General features: G+C 41.0%; 1 long non-coding RNA gene across 1 annotated transcript in view; it reads left to right on the top strand.

Moving 5' to 3' along the window:
- Window positions 1-12,509, top strand: part of LOC144315463 (uncharacterized) — a 76,172-nt gene that overhangs the window by 45,946 nt on the left and 17,717 nt on the right. The window contains exons 10-11 of the long non-coding RNA XR_013381169.1: window positions 5,659-5,776; window positions 9,284-9,339. This is a non-coding gene — a long non-coding RNA (uncharacterized LOC144315463). The remainder of the gene's footprint in view (window positions 1-5,658; window positions 5,777-9,283; window positions 9,340-12,509) is intronic.

Raw genomic sequence — 12,509 nt, 5'->3', positions numbered from 1 at the left:
TTCCTCCCATTTACTCTTAAGATCAGTCCAGTCCCTATTTTGCCCTGATCACAACAATGAAACAGCTCTTGCGAAGGTATCCAACCACTTCTATTGACACTTCTTTGTCCACATTTTACTTGACTTTAGTGAGATTAACCCCTTCCTTCTTGATAATCATTCTGTCACTTAACTTCTGATGTCATTTACCTCTTTTTTAAGTTTCTGTCTTAGCTCCTCCTCAGCCAATAGTACAATGTCCATCCATCATTCCTGGGTTTCCTCTACTTTACCTAGCATGTGTCTCCAGATATTCTCATGCCATCTACATGTTAATGACTCCCAAAGGCATACATCTGTCCTTGAGCTCTACTCATATCTACTGTCAACTTGGCATTCTGACTTGGATGTCTACTAAATATTTCAAATTTAATGTATTCTAAACTGAGCTTCATGCTCTGCATGCAACCCTAAACCTCTTTATCTCTTGAGCTCCTACACCATTCCCTTCCTCCAATATTCTAGGGACTGTGCTTGATTTCTGTCTTCAACTCACTCCACTAATGTATTACCAAGTCTGGTAGGTACTACCTTGATTTTTCCCCATCTCCACCATTTCTTGCATGGATTAATGAGCTAGTCAATCCTCCACTGGTCATCTCTGCTTTCACTCTTGCTTGTCACTTTCCACAAGTGGATTAAGGAATCTTTTCCATTTATGCCTGTTTCTGGATCTTAAATATTTCATGATAATAATTCATTTTGTCTTTTAAGTTTAAATGCAATTTGCCAACATATAGTATATCATTAGTTTCAGATGTAGTTTTCAAGAATTCATCAGTTGCGTACAACACCCAGTGCTCATCACATCACGTGACCTCCTTAATGCTTGTCATCTAGTTACACCATCCCCCCACCGACCTCCCCTCCAGCAATCCTGTTTGTTTGTTTCCAAACTATGAGAGTTTCTCATGGTTTATCTTCTCTGTTTTTTCCCCATTCAGTTTCCCCTTTTTCCCTTATGGTAACATTTTGTAATGTAAAGCCAACAGAGCCTAAACCCCCCAAGTCTACCATATACCCATAGAGCAGCTTAAGAAATAGAATATTTCAAGTTAGTGAAAGCCTTTGGGTAGTAGCCCCCTCATTATTCTTCCTTTCTTCACCATCAAAAGTAAGCATTAAGTTTAATTTTGTGTTTGTCATTCATATATATTTCTGCATATTTTATCCTTGTGTTTGATTTTCTAAACATCACATAATTTTTGTATATTTTAAACTTTATTTATGAGTAGCATACTAAGTGTATTCTTCTGCAGTTTTCTTGCACTCCAAAGTATTTTTATGAGATTAAGCCATTTTGATACCTATGACTCATTCATTCATTTTTCACTGCTGTATAGCATTCCAAACATATAAATTAATTTATCCATCTTCCTGTGGATATTTAGTTTCTTTTTCTTTTTCATTATTTCAAACAATTCTTTCTATTGCTATTGCCTGAGTGTTTGTGTTCCCCTAAAATCTGTATGTTGAAACCTAATCCCCAAGGTGATGTTATTTGGAGGTGGGACCTTTGGGAGACGATTAGGTCATAAGGATGGAGCCATCCTGAATGTGATTCATGTTCTTATAAAAAAGGTTCCAGAGAGCTCACCTGTCCTTTCTGCCATGTGAAGGTACAGCAAAAAGTCAGCATCTGCTACCAGAACATTTCTCACCAAAACTTGACCATGCTGGCACCCTGATCTCTAACTTCCAGCCTCTAGAACTATGAGAAATAAATGTCTGTCATTTATAAGGCACGAAGTCTACGGTGCTTTGTTATAACAGCCCAAACAGCCTGAGGCACCTGCTATGAACATATTTAAGATCTTTCCCTGTCTCATGCTCAAGAATTTATCTAAGACCTATGTTCCATGGTAAAATTCCTGGACTAAAGAGAATGAGCATCTTCAGCTCTTCTTAAGATTACTGAACAATTCTCCAAAATATGTCTTACCAATTTATCATCCCCCAGCAGCATGTGGGCTCCTATTGCCCTAAATCCTTTCCAACACTTTATATTGTTAGCCTAATAATTTTTAACAATCAGTTGGGTGTGAAATAGCCTCTTGTGCCTTTTGAAATCTAAATACCAATCACGGACAGCCCGGGCGGCTCAGTGGTTTAGTGCTGCCTTCAGCCCAGGGCGGGATCCTAGAGACCCAGGATCAAGTCTCACATCATCCCTGCATGGAGCCTGCTTTTCCCTCTGCCTCTCTCTCTCTCTCTCTCTCTGTGTGTCTCTCATGAATAAATAAATAAAATCTTTAAAAATAATAAATAAATAAATACCAATCACAGTGAGCATCTTTTACATGCTTATTAACTTCCAGTTTCACATCTTCAACCCATTTTTTCCATTGATTTTTTTCCTTCCTACTGATTTTTGGGGAAAAAATGTATATATTATACACTAATCACTGGTTAGTTTTCTGGTTGTTGCTTCACTTTTCATTTATTTATTTATTTATTTTTATTTAAATTCAATTAGTCAACACATTAGTTTCAGATGTAGTGTTCAATAATTCATCAGTTGCATACATCACCCAGTGCTCATCACATCACATGACCACCTTAATACCTGTCCCCAGTTACCCCATCCCCCCACCCACCTCCCCTCCAGCAATCCTCAGTTTGTTTCCCAGAGTTGAGAGTCTCTCATGGTTTTTCTCCCTCTCTGATTTTTTTCCCACTCAGTTCCACCCCCTTCCCTATGATCCTCTGTGCTGTTTCCTGTATTCCAAATATGAGTGAAACCATATGATGATTGTCTTTCTCTGACTGACTTATTGGACTCAGCGTAGTACCCCTAAGTTCCATCCACATCGATTAAATGGTGGGTATTCGTCCTTTCTGATGGCTGGGTAATATTCCATTGTATATATACACCACATCTTCTTAATGCATTCATCTGTCAATGGTCATCTCAGCTGTTACAGACATTGCTGCTATGGCTTCACTTTTTAAATCGTGTTTTTGATAATAGAATTTTTAAATTTTAATGCAGTGAGATTTATACATCTTCTTTATGATTTGCTTTTTATGTCTTTTTTTTTTTTTTTGTCTTTTTATGTCTTTCTTGTTTAAAAAAGCCTGCCCTACCCTGGCCTGTGGAAAGTGATGTAAATCATACCACATCCATGTCCTGCTTAAAATCCTCCAATGACTACCTTCACTGTGAATCTGAAAGCCAATTTCCCTCCTTGCCTGCATCTCTGAACTTGCTGCCCCACTGCTCCCTTGCTCACTCCTTGCTGTCTTCTCTTCAGTCCTCAAACATGCCAAGTCTGCTCCTGTGTCTCACCTCTTTAAACTTCCTGCTGCCTCGAAGCATCTTTGCCTGCCTAGGAATATGGCTGGTTTCTTCTTATCACATGGGTCTCAGTTTGGAGATCACCTCGGGGAGACCTCCTTTGACCCAAGTATCTAATGCTCCTCCCCCATTCCTTTCTAGAACATTCCTCCCATTTTATATTCTTTATAGCACTGTCGTGTTGTGAAATCATCATGTGTGTTTGTCTATTTGGTGTATTGTCTGTCACCACCATTAGAAGATAAGAGTCTACAGAGCAGGGGCTTTGCCATCTGCTCTCCTTGATACTTCAGTCTTGTGCAGTGATTAACACACTCAAAGGCCTGAATAACTATCTGTCAAACAAGTAAATAAACAGAGAATGAATTTGAGGGAAACTTACCAAGATAATGGGAAAGCAGTGATCTGTAAAAGTGGTAGATGAGTGATGTGAGATACTGACCAAGAAACCCAAAATATGTGTAACTCATATTTCTGAAGAAACTACAGGATACATTGAACAAACACAATGAAAGATCTAATGAACTTTTTTAAGTGTTTCTGAAGAAAAGGAGGAGCTGAATCTTCCCATACCCTAGTCTATTCCATACACAACTGTCAAAATATTCCTTTCGTGGCACACGTCAGGTTTTTCTTGCACTCAAAACCCTGCAATGGCTCTCATGTCACTCAGGGAGAAATCCATATAGCCCTGCTGGCCACAGAGTCCTGTGGGGTCAAGGCCTGGGGACTCATCAGTCTCCCCTCCTTTACCTCCCACCCCCTCTGCTACCACACAGGCTGTCTTGAGACTTCCCCTCTGCTCTCCCTCTCCCCCTGCCTGACCCTCCATCATCCAGAATAACCACCTGCCTCTCACCTTCCTCTTCTTCACCTCCTTGCTCAAATGTTATTTTTCACTCAGGCCTTTCTGAATCAGCCTATTTAAAATTGCAATCCACCTCCATCCTGTAGGCTCTTTACCCTCTTTCAGAGCACAGATCGCCCTTCCAAACAGTGTTTAATTCACTCTTTATATTATGCTTACTGATTGTCTTTTCCCATGAGAATGTCACCTCTGCAACGACAAGGCTTTTGTCTGTGTTGTTCACTGCCATATTCACAGCACACGGTAGGTGCTTAATATATACTTGCTGGATGAATGAATTCATTCAACAAACCTGTGTCTTGGGGGAAAAAATGAGACAGAATGACCAACGCTGAGACACACTTTCATAAATTTACAGAACCTCAGTTTCAAGAAGAGTCTTATGGAGATCCAGGCAGAAGAACACACATATGGGGAAGAAGGAGGGAGGAGGAGCCTCGGGCTTTCCCTCCACCATCAGTGCCAGCACAGTGGTCCATGCCTGCCACATTCTGAAGCAGAGAGAGCACTACACCAGCACAGTAGAAGGAGCCACTCTGTTCTTTGTGTATAGAGGGAGGACACTCTCAAGCAGCCAGGAACTCAAAGGAACTGGAAATGCCCACTTTCTTTTCTTTCTTTTTAAAAAGCATAGCTAATTGGCTTTATTCATTGATTCTTAAATCAGACAGCGACCCATCTAGCAAGTAGAGTGGTGCTCCAAGGAGTTGGTTGTACAAAATGGAAGGTTTTTATAGAAGGAGGGTGGGCCGAGGAAGTTATTAGCAAAAGTAAAGGATGGTTCCAGACAAGGCTGCTTTCCCTTAAGGGAAAAGGAAGGAGGTCTTATCCTGCAGATGACCTCATCCTTCTTTGGGGGAGGGGAGGAGTGGACAGGGCCCAAGTAGCAGACTCACTGGTATTGATGGAAATATTCCTAACTGATCAGTTAAGACCACATTTCTGGGGGAGATCCAACTGCAATGAGGTTCTGTAGTAAGCCCTGGCTTGAGAACTCGGTTTAAGTGCCACCATTTCAAGCCTGTCAGCCACCACTGTCTAAACTAGTTTGTGAGAACTGCATGGAGGAAGGAGAGACAACAGTGTTTGCTGTGTGCTGTCTGTCCCCCTAGCGTTGTTGTGTCACTCCAGCCGGGGACCTCAGGGCTGTCATTTACTGAGTGAGTGATTGCTATGGGTCTAGGCTTTTCACCTCCTACTCAATGAAAACCTCACACTCTAGTTGACGAGAAAGCCCCATTTTATACACGAGAAGCCTGAAACAGAGCAAGGTGAAGCTACTCCCCAAGGAATGCAGTAGCCGAAGGAGGATTCAGTGTTACACAGCATTGCAAATATCAGCCTTGCACCCATCAAACTCCAGGGAAATCCTACCTACTGGCCTCCTAATAAAGCCGAGACCACCACTGTGCAAAAGTGATTTCTAAATCTCCATTTCCTCAATTTCTGACAGCTCAAGAAAATATCAGAAAGCAGAATTCCCTCCCAGAAATAACACAGAAAGGATTGGGACTCTCCATCTAGAAAAGAAAAGATGAATGCAGGACTTCATGAATATAATTTTTAATGTTGTGAGTAATGTGGATAAAGCCGATGCACTTTATTTTATTTATTTATTTATTTATTTATTTATTTATTTATTTATTTATTATTTATTTATGATTTAATTTATTTATTCATGAGAGAGAGAGAGAGGCAGAGACACAGGCAGAGGGATAAGCAGGGTCCATGCAGGCAGCCTGACATGGGACTTGATCCTGGGTCTCCAGGATCACACCCTGCACTGAAGGCAAATGCTTAAGCACTGAGCCACCCGGGCATCCCCGATGCACTTTAAAATTGAGAACAAGTAAGAAATAGTGATTATGGTCAGTTATAGTCAAGTTATATTTTAAACTTCAAAGTACCTAAAAGACTAGATCTTAAGTATTCCTACTACCAAAGAACCCCCAAACAAACCAAAAACAACTAACAAATAATTCTGTGACCCGATAGAGGTGTTACTGATGCTATGGTGGTAATCCTACTGCAATATGTAAATATATCAACTCAACACGTCCGGCACTGTTGATCCTTCCACAACGTTATATGTCAATTTGATTTCAATATAAAAAAGAGGGACAGCTTTTAACAGTCTATGATAAAGCTGTGTAACCCCTACCCATAAAAGTGAGAGTAGCAGGAAATAAAAATAGGTCCAAGCTGTTTAGACACATTAAAGAAACTAGTGCCCTGACTATTTCCCAGGTGGGCATGAAATCCTCAGCAGGAAGACTATCAGAAAGACCTGGATTTGAGCCATTCTTATTTAATACTTCTTTTTCCTCACCCCACATGCTTGCTGTTAGAAGAGAGTAATAATTGGTTTCACTCTACTCTTATGACTGACTTCATTTAATTTGTAAGGAATTATTTATTTACCTCGTTTCTGTTGCTACTTGATAAAGAAATATTGCATCTTTTAAGAAATGGTTGGGAGCCCAGACAGCAAAACAATAAAGAAAACAGAAATATAGCTGAAATGAAATAGAAGTAATTAGACTTGAATCTGGCATCCCTTTCTTTAGCTAACACAATATATTAGTACAAAAGGGAGAGTAATGGTTTTTCATTTACCTTCATATTTACGATCATTATGAAAAAATCACATAATCATACTTAAAGAAATCTCCGGTTTAAGCCAGTGTTTAAAAAGGGTTTTATTTGAACTGTATTACACTAGTGATTTCTGAGCAAGTCGTTTTTCTGTACAGCAAAAAAAAAAAAATATTTTTGAAAAAAAATGTTATAAGCATTAGTCTTTTTTTATTTTGAATTTATATATTTTCAAATTATGAGTGCAATATCTGCCACTGTTGTAAAATCTTCTTCTGCGTCACCAAAGAATATCCTTTGGGGAATTAACATTTCAGAAATTACTGGAATATGCTGGAGCTACTTGTCATGTTGTTGCTCTATAAACCCATTTTGTGTTGAGTAAGACACTATAGAGGTTGGTTTATTTTTACTTTCCTTAACTGGACCTGTATTATGAGATGAGATTTATTTCTTATGACCTCTTACCATTATTTTTTTTTTAATTTTAAAATTTGGAAATTATTATTTAAAATATATATTTTTTAATTTTGAAAAAAATTAAGCTTAGGAATTGTAGTATAAGCAGCACAATTACAATGAATTAAAACATTATCACTCATCAGCACTGTGGTTCCTCAGCTGAGGAACTCCACATCTCATGCCTGAAAAGGAAATAAAAATGAAGCTGAGCCTGGAGCTCAGAGCTCCATTATGGACTCAGCCTGGCTCTCATCAGGCCCCTCGATCCCAGATTGATCTCCTCATCTCCTCTCTGGGCAGAGCCATCAGGATGGGTGCGGCAGAAGCAGCCCTTCTTGCGAGCTTGTAGGGCTCTGCAGGCATTTGAGCCAATTAAGACATCTCACCCATGTGCTGCAACATTTCTCGTTCTCCATCGTCTCTGACTGAAGCCATTGCCAACTCATGTTCAGAACCACTGCTCACACAAATGCAACTTTTGATCTTCCTCCCTGTCAGAACTGCAACACAAGAAGCCCAGAGTTAGAGCAAGGATAAGCTGAGTTTGGTGGCCATCTCATGGTTCTCCAGGGCTGCACTGTCCAAGAAAGCAGCCACTAACCACTGTGGTCTTTCAAATTTAAAAGTAATTAAATATAAATAGAACTTAAAACTCAGTTCCTCAGTCTTACTATTTCACATACTCCATGGTCACATGTGGCCAGTGGCTGCCATATTGAACAGTACCAAGTATCTACACGTAGAAGATCATAGAAGATCTCAGTTATCACGGAAAGCCTTCTTGGACACAACTGCCCTGGAAGGTATTATATGTCCTATAGGTGATAATTTTGGGTGAGAAAGTGCTGCTAGGTCGATCTCAATGGAGAAAACCCTATCTTGTTCTCTGGCTCTGTCACCAACCTACTGGAAATTGGGGTAAGTTATCTCCTTACTCATGAAGGCTTTCTGGAACTAGATTTGGGTCCATGATGGAAGAAGGGCAGGCTTATATGGCATGTGGGTCCTAGAGCAGTTATTTCTGTATGGCTTTTTATAGAATTGGTTTTACCAAACTGTGGTTTTGTATCATGTCTCCCACTTATGTAAGGACAATCACATAAAATTCAGTACTGCATTCATTTCAGGGATATTTTTGAATATTCTAAAAATTATATTGCATAATTTTCTTTTTATGAGACCCAGTGGGGAAATTTCTCTCAGGTCTCAGGACCAAGACAAAATGTGCTTCTTGTAAGCAACTTGTGGGCATTTAGTTTTCAAAACAATGTGAATATTGTAACTAATCTTGTTTTCCTTTTGGTTCACTGCAAGGAAGTTCAGAGCAATAATGTTAGAAGCAGTTAGACAGCATTTATGGTATTCATTCCTCTTTCCTAATTGTATCTCTAATAAGAACTTTTTGCAAGCCATCAAAATATTTGGGGGAATGAATAGTAATTGAAGAAATTATTTTATTAATTGAGAGAAATAAATGTTTAGACCCTCAAAGCCCTCAAATACATCATGAAATGCATAACATCAAGTCCATGCTAAGAGAATCCATCTGCTGGGAAGATATCCTTACAAAGATGGGCTGTAAGCAGACTTGACCTTAGATTTGGAAGTTTGGTAGATACATATTTCTAGAGTCTAGTATGAGACTAACAGAAGTTAGTGTGCCTGACTTTATAAACTCAAATGTTCTGGAGATTCAACAATAAAAATACATCACTTTTTTTTTAATGGAGGGTTTTGCTGTTCTGGTTAAAAAATATGTTCTTTGAATGTTTCTAAAACTGTTGAATTCACAGATTTCTCACCATTCCTACATCAAGCATAATCTAAGAATATGCTACTTATTCCTAAATGAAGGCATAAAAAACAATACTGAGTATTCTTTTTATTACACATCTGAAAGTCTATTCCTTACATATTAGTAACAGAAATGATCATTGATATATCCATGTCCTCTCAACGATCGTGCCAAATAAAGACACAACAAGGAGTATTATTTAAATAATAATAAATTATTTTTACAGGGAATTTAGTACATTCCAGGCATTCTAGATGGATTGTCTTGTTAACGAACTATGAGGTAGGTACTGCTTCTGTTCTCATTATAGACTAGATGAAACATGGGAGCTAACTTCTCTGGCTCCATAACCACTCAGTAAGAGACAGGACTCCAGCCTGAGACTGACTTGTCCTCAGCAGTGTGAATGACCTCACTGCAAGTTAATGTGGAAGTTGAGAAAATCCCGGAAAGGTCCCCATTCTCACCAACCGTATGCCCCAAGAAGCCCTTCTGAGCTCCTTCTCCACTGCCCAGAATAAATGAGCATGAACCAAAGGCACACACACAAAGACCTGGGACAGAAGACTACCCAAATAACTAGGAGAAACTTTTCTGGCCTGGCTTCTTATCATCTAATGGCAAACTTTTTCATTTGCTTTTCCCTAAAGAGAGAATAAATGCAGTTGCACTTACACACAATTAATTTGCTTATCATGTATATAATAATAATCATTCTGATTATCTAAGTATTCTGAGGCCAGATAGTTGCAACTCTGAGTAGGCTCAGTTCTCCTATCTCTGCTTCTAATTCTATTAAACAAGGATGGATAAAAGGCTTCCTTATCAAAGTACCTTAGTGTTTGATGATGAGTGCAACAAACATATGCTGAACTGCCTTTGTATGCAGCTTAAAAGGCCAAGAGTTTTCCAGTGGAGCCTCTAACCACATGTAAAGGCCTAATCTAAATACAGCTTCTATAACATAATTAAGAAATCATACTTGGGGCCCGCATTTTACCATTCAAAAATAATTAAATGCTCACAACTGGCTAGGCATCTCTCCACAGATCGTGGTCCATTTCGTCTTAGAAGATGCCTTACTTATCTGTAGAATGAACATGTGACGACCCATCCTCCCTTTCAGATTGAGTAGAAGCAGTTGGGGAAGAGAAAAGATGGGTCAGACCCTTCTTCCTTCAGTGTTTGGGAGCTAGAGCATCTCAGCTTGCAGAAAGCTCTGTGAGCTGCCCCCACAGTGCAGCCCCAGGGGACAGGACCACCTGTCTGGGAAGGAAGGATGCCATGCTGGGCTTGCCCAAGCCCTGTGTGCTGGCAGCTGCCTCTTACCATATAAAGGTTTTTGCCAGCCTGTCGGACCACTGGGTAAGCAGCCCCCAAGGAGCTATCATTCAAAAATGTTTATGATACTATCCAGCTCTCCTGGGAACTTCCCCCACCATATTTAGACTTGGGCTCCTATAACTCATTCTGTGTGAAAGCGAACAATTGCCTGCATTTTGGTCTGAGATTGCACTTGCTGTTATAAATCTTGGTGATCCATTATTGTCTGTAAATATATAGATAACTAGTGTAGGTACATTTATTTGATTAACATCTGCTGGGCTCCCTTTATGTCTGTTAACTTTAGCACTGTCTCCTGACCAAGAAAGAAAATAGTATTCCCTGGGCTCCCCCTCTTTCTTTTGCTCTCCAAAGCAGAAAAGAACTTGTCTCTTGTTGACCAGCTACCAGTCACCTGGGATTCCTGAGAGAACTTCCCACCCCTCCTCAGTCTCCTACCTCCCACCTCACCCTACACCTGACAGCTCAAAGCCAAGGGCATTGACAAACACACCCTGGACTTCCCGTGCACTCTGGCTTTGTGAAGTCGGTGCCATAGAGCAAGGCAAGACTGAGTGATGAGCCAATGTAAACAAGAACTACTTCCGGGGGGAACTGGTATGGGTCCTAAGAGGACCCTCTCAGAGAGTTTGCTGTAGGAGGGCCCTCAGCAGACTTGGATGGTTCTTTCCAAGCAAACAGGCAGATCAAAAGCAAAATGATCAAACAGAGTCTTAACAAAGACATTGCGCCCGAGTGTGGTGAAGTGTGAATTTTAGAGCTCTGCTTATGTTCCAGCTCCTTGGGGAGTCAGGTACAAAGGCAAATTTTATTGCAGTAATGAAAAAAGCCATTGATTTACATGGTACTGGAAATGCATCTAGCCAGATGAAAGAACTCAAACAAAACAAGAACTAACATGCTCTCCTCCTGTCTCCTCCCTCCTCCTCCTTTCAGGAATGTGAGTTTGGGAGAAAACCCAAGAAACTATTTGTGCATGAGGCAGATAGCCGGGGCAAACGTCACTTGCTGCCTGGTCCCAGCCCTCGGCATCCTGCTGGTCATCAGTACAAGCGGAGTTGCAAGAGAAAGGCCCCTTGCCAACTCTGGCTGTCCTCACTCACCCTGGTCCTATGCTCCACTTTTGACAATTACTTGGATAAAAAAAAAAAAAGTAGGCATAGAGCATATAAAGTCCTTGTTTTGCCTGCCTGGCATCTGAACCTCCTTTTTTTTTTTTTTTCAAGATTTTATTTATTCATTCATGAGAGACACAGAGAGGCAGAGACACAGGCAGAGGGAGAAGCAGGACCCTGCTAAGCAGGGAGTCAGATATAGGTGCTGGATCCAGGACCTGAGCCCAGGGCAGATGCTTAGCTGCCTGAGTCACACAGGATCCCCCGAACCTCCTTCCTATATTAGGGGAATAGCTTGTATAACAAGCCCTGATGGGAGGCAGAGCTCACCTCCAATAGTAGATCCAGAAAGTACCAGATACTTGCATTCCCAGCTCGCTTCCAGCTAGGGTGCAGGTAGGTGACCCAGGACTTGCCACTCAGGCTAACGCACCCTCAGTTTTAAGCCAGAGGATGGGAACTCAGAGAATGATAGAGGCAAATCCTTTCCATGGCAGAGATAGGTTGTGGCAGTGGCTCTGGGTTTCCATGCAGCACTGGCACGTCACAGGGCCTGCGTCCACGGTCCAGGGCCACAGGCTGGGCAGGCGGGGGCCATCCAGGCACAAGCAGTGACGTCCTCCACAGTCGGGTCTCGTACCCTGGTCTGTGGTGGCGTCTTTCCTGCTCCTTCCCTGCCATGGCACAGGGTTCTATGGCCTCCCCAGTGATTCCGGGAGCCGCCCCACATCTTTGCAATCAATTGTTTCCTATTTACATCAGCCAGAGTTGATTTTGTTGCTTGCAACTGAGAACATTGACTGGTAGCATACTTTTTAAATCTGCCAAAGGCATGAAGCTGGAAGGAAAGCAAGCTCTGGGATGGGAGAATTAAGAGTAAAAAAGATCACCAGGACTGGAACCTAACAAGACGATATCAAACAGGAATAAATGTGTTTGCCTTAAAGTTGGACCCCAGAGCCAACTCTGTGAAATCAGACTTGAGCAACACTT

The sequence above is a fragment of the Canis aureus genome, chromosome 6, assembly GCF_053574225.1.
Source record: "Canis aureus isolate CA01 chromosome 6, VMU_Caureus_v.1.0, whole genome shotgun sequence".
Lineage (NCBI taxonomy): Eukaryota > Metazoa > Chordata > Mammalia > Carnivora > Canidae > Canis > Canis aureus.
This window is presented reverse-complemented; position numbering and strand designations above follow the sequence as displayed.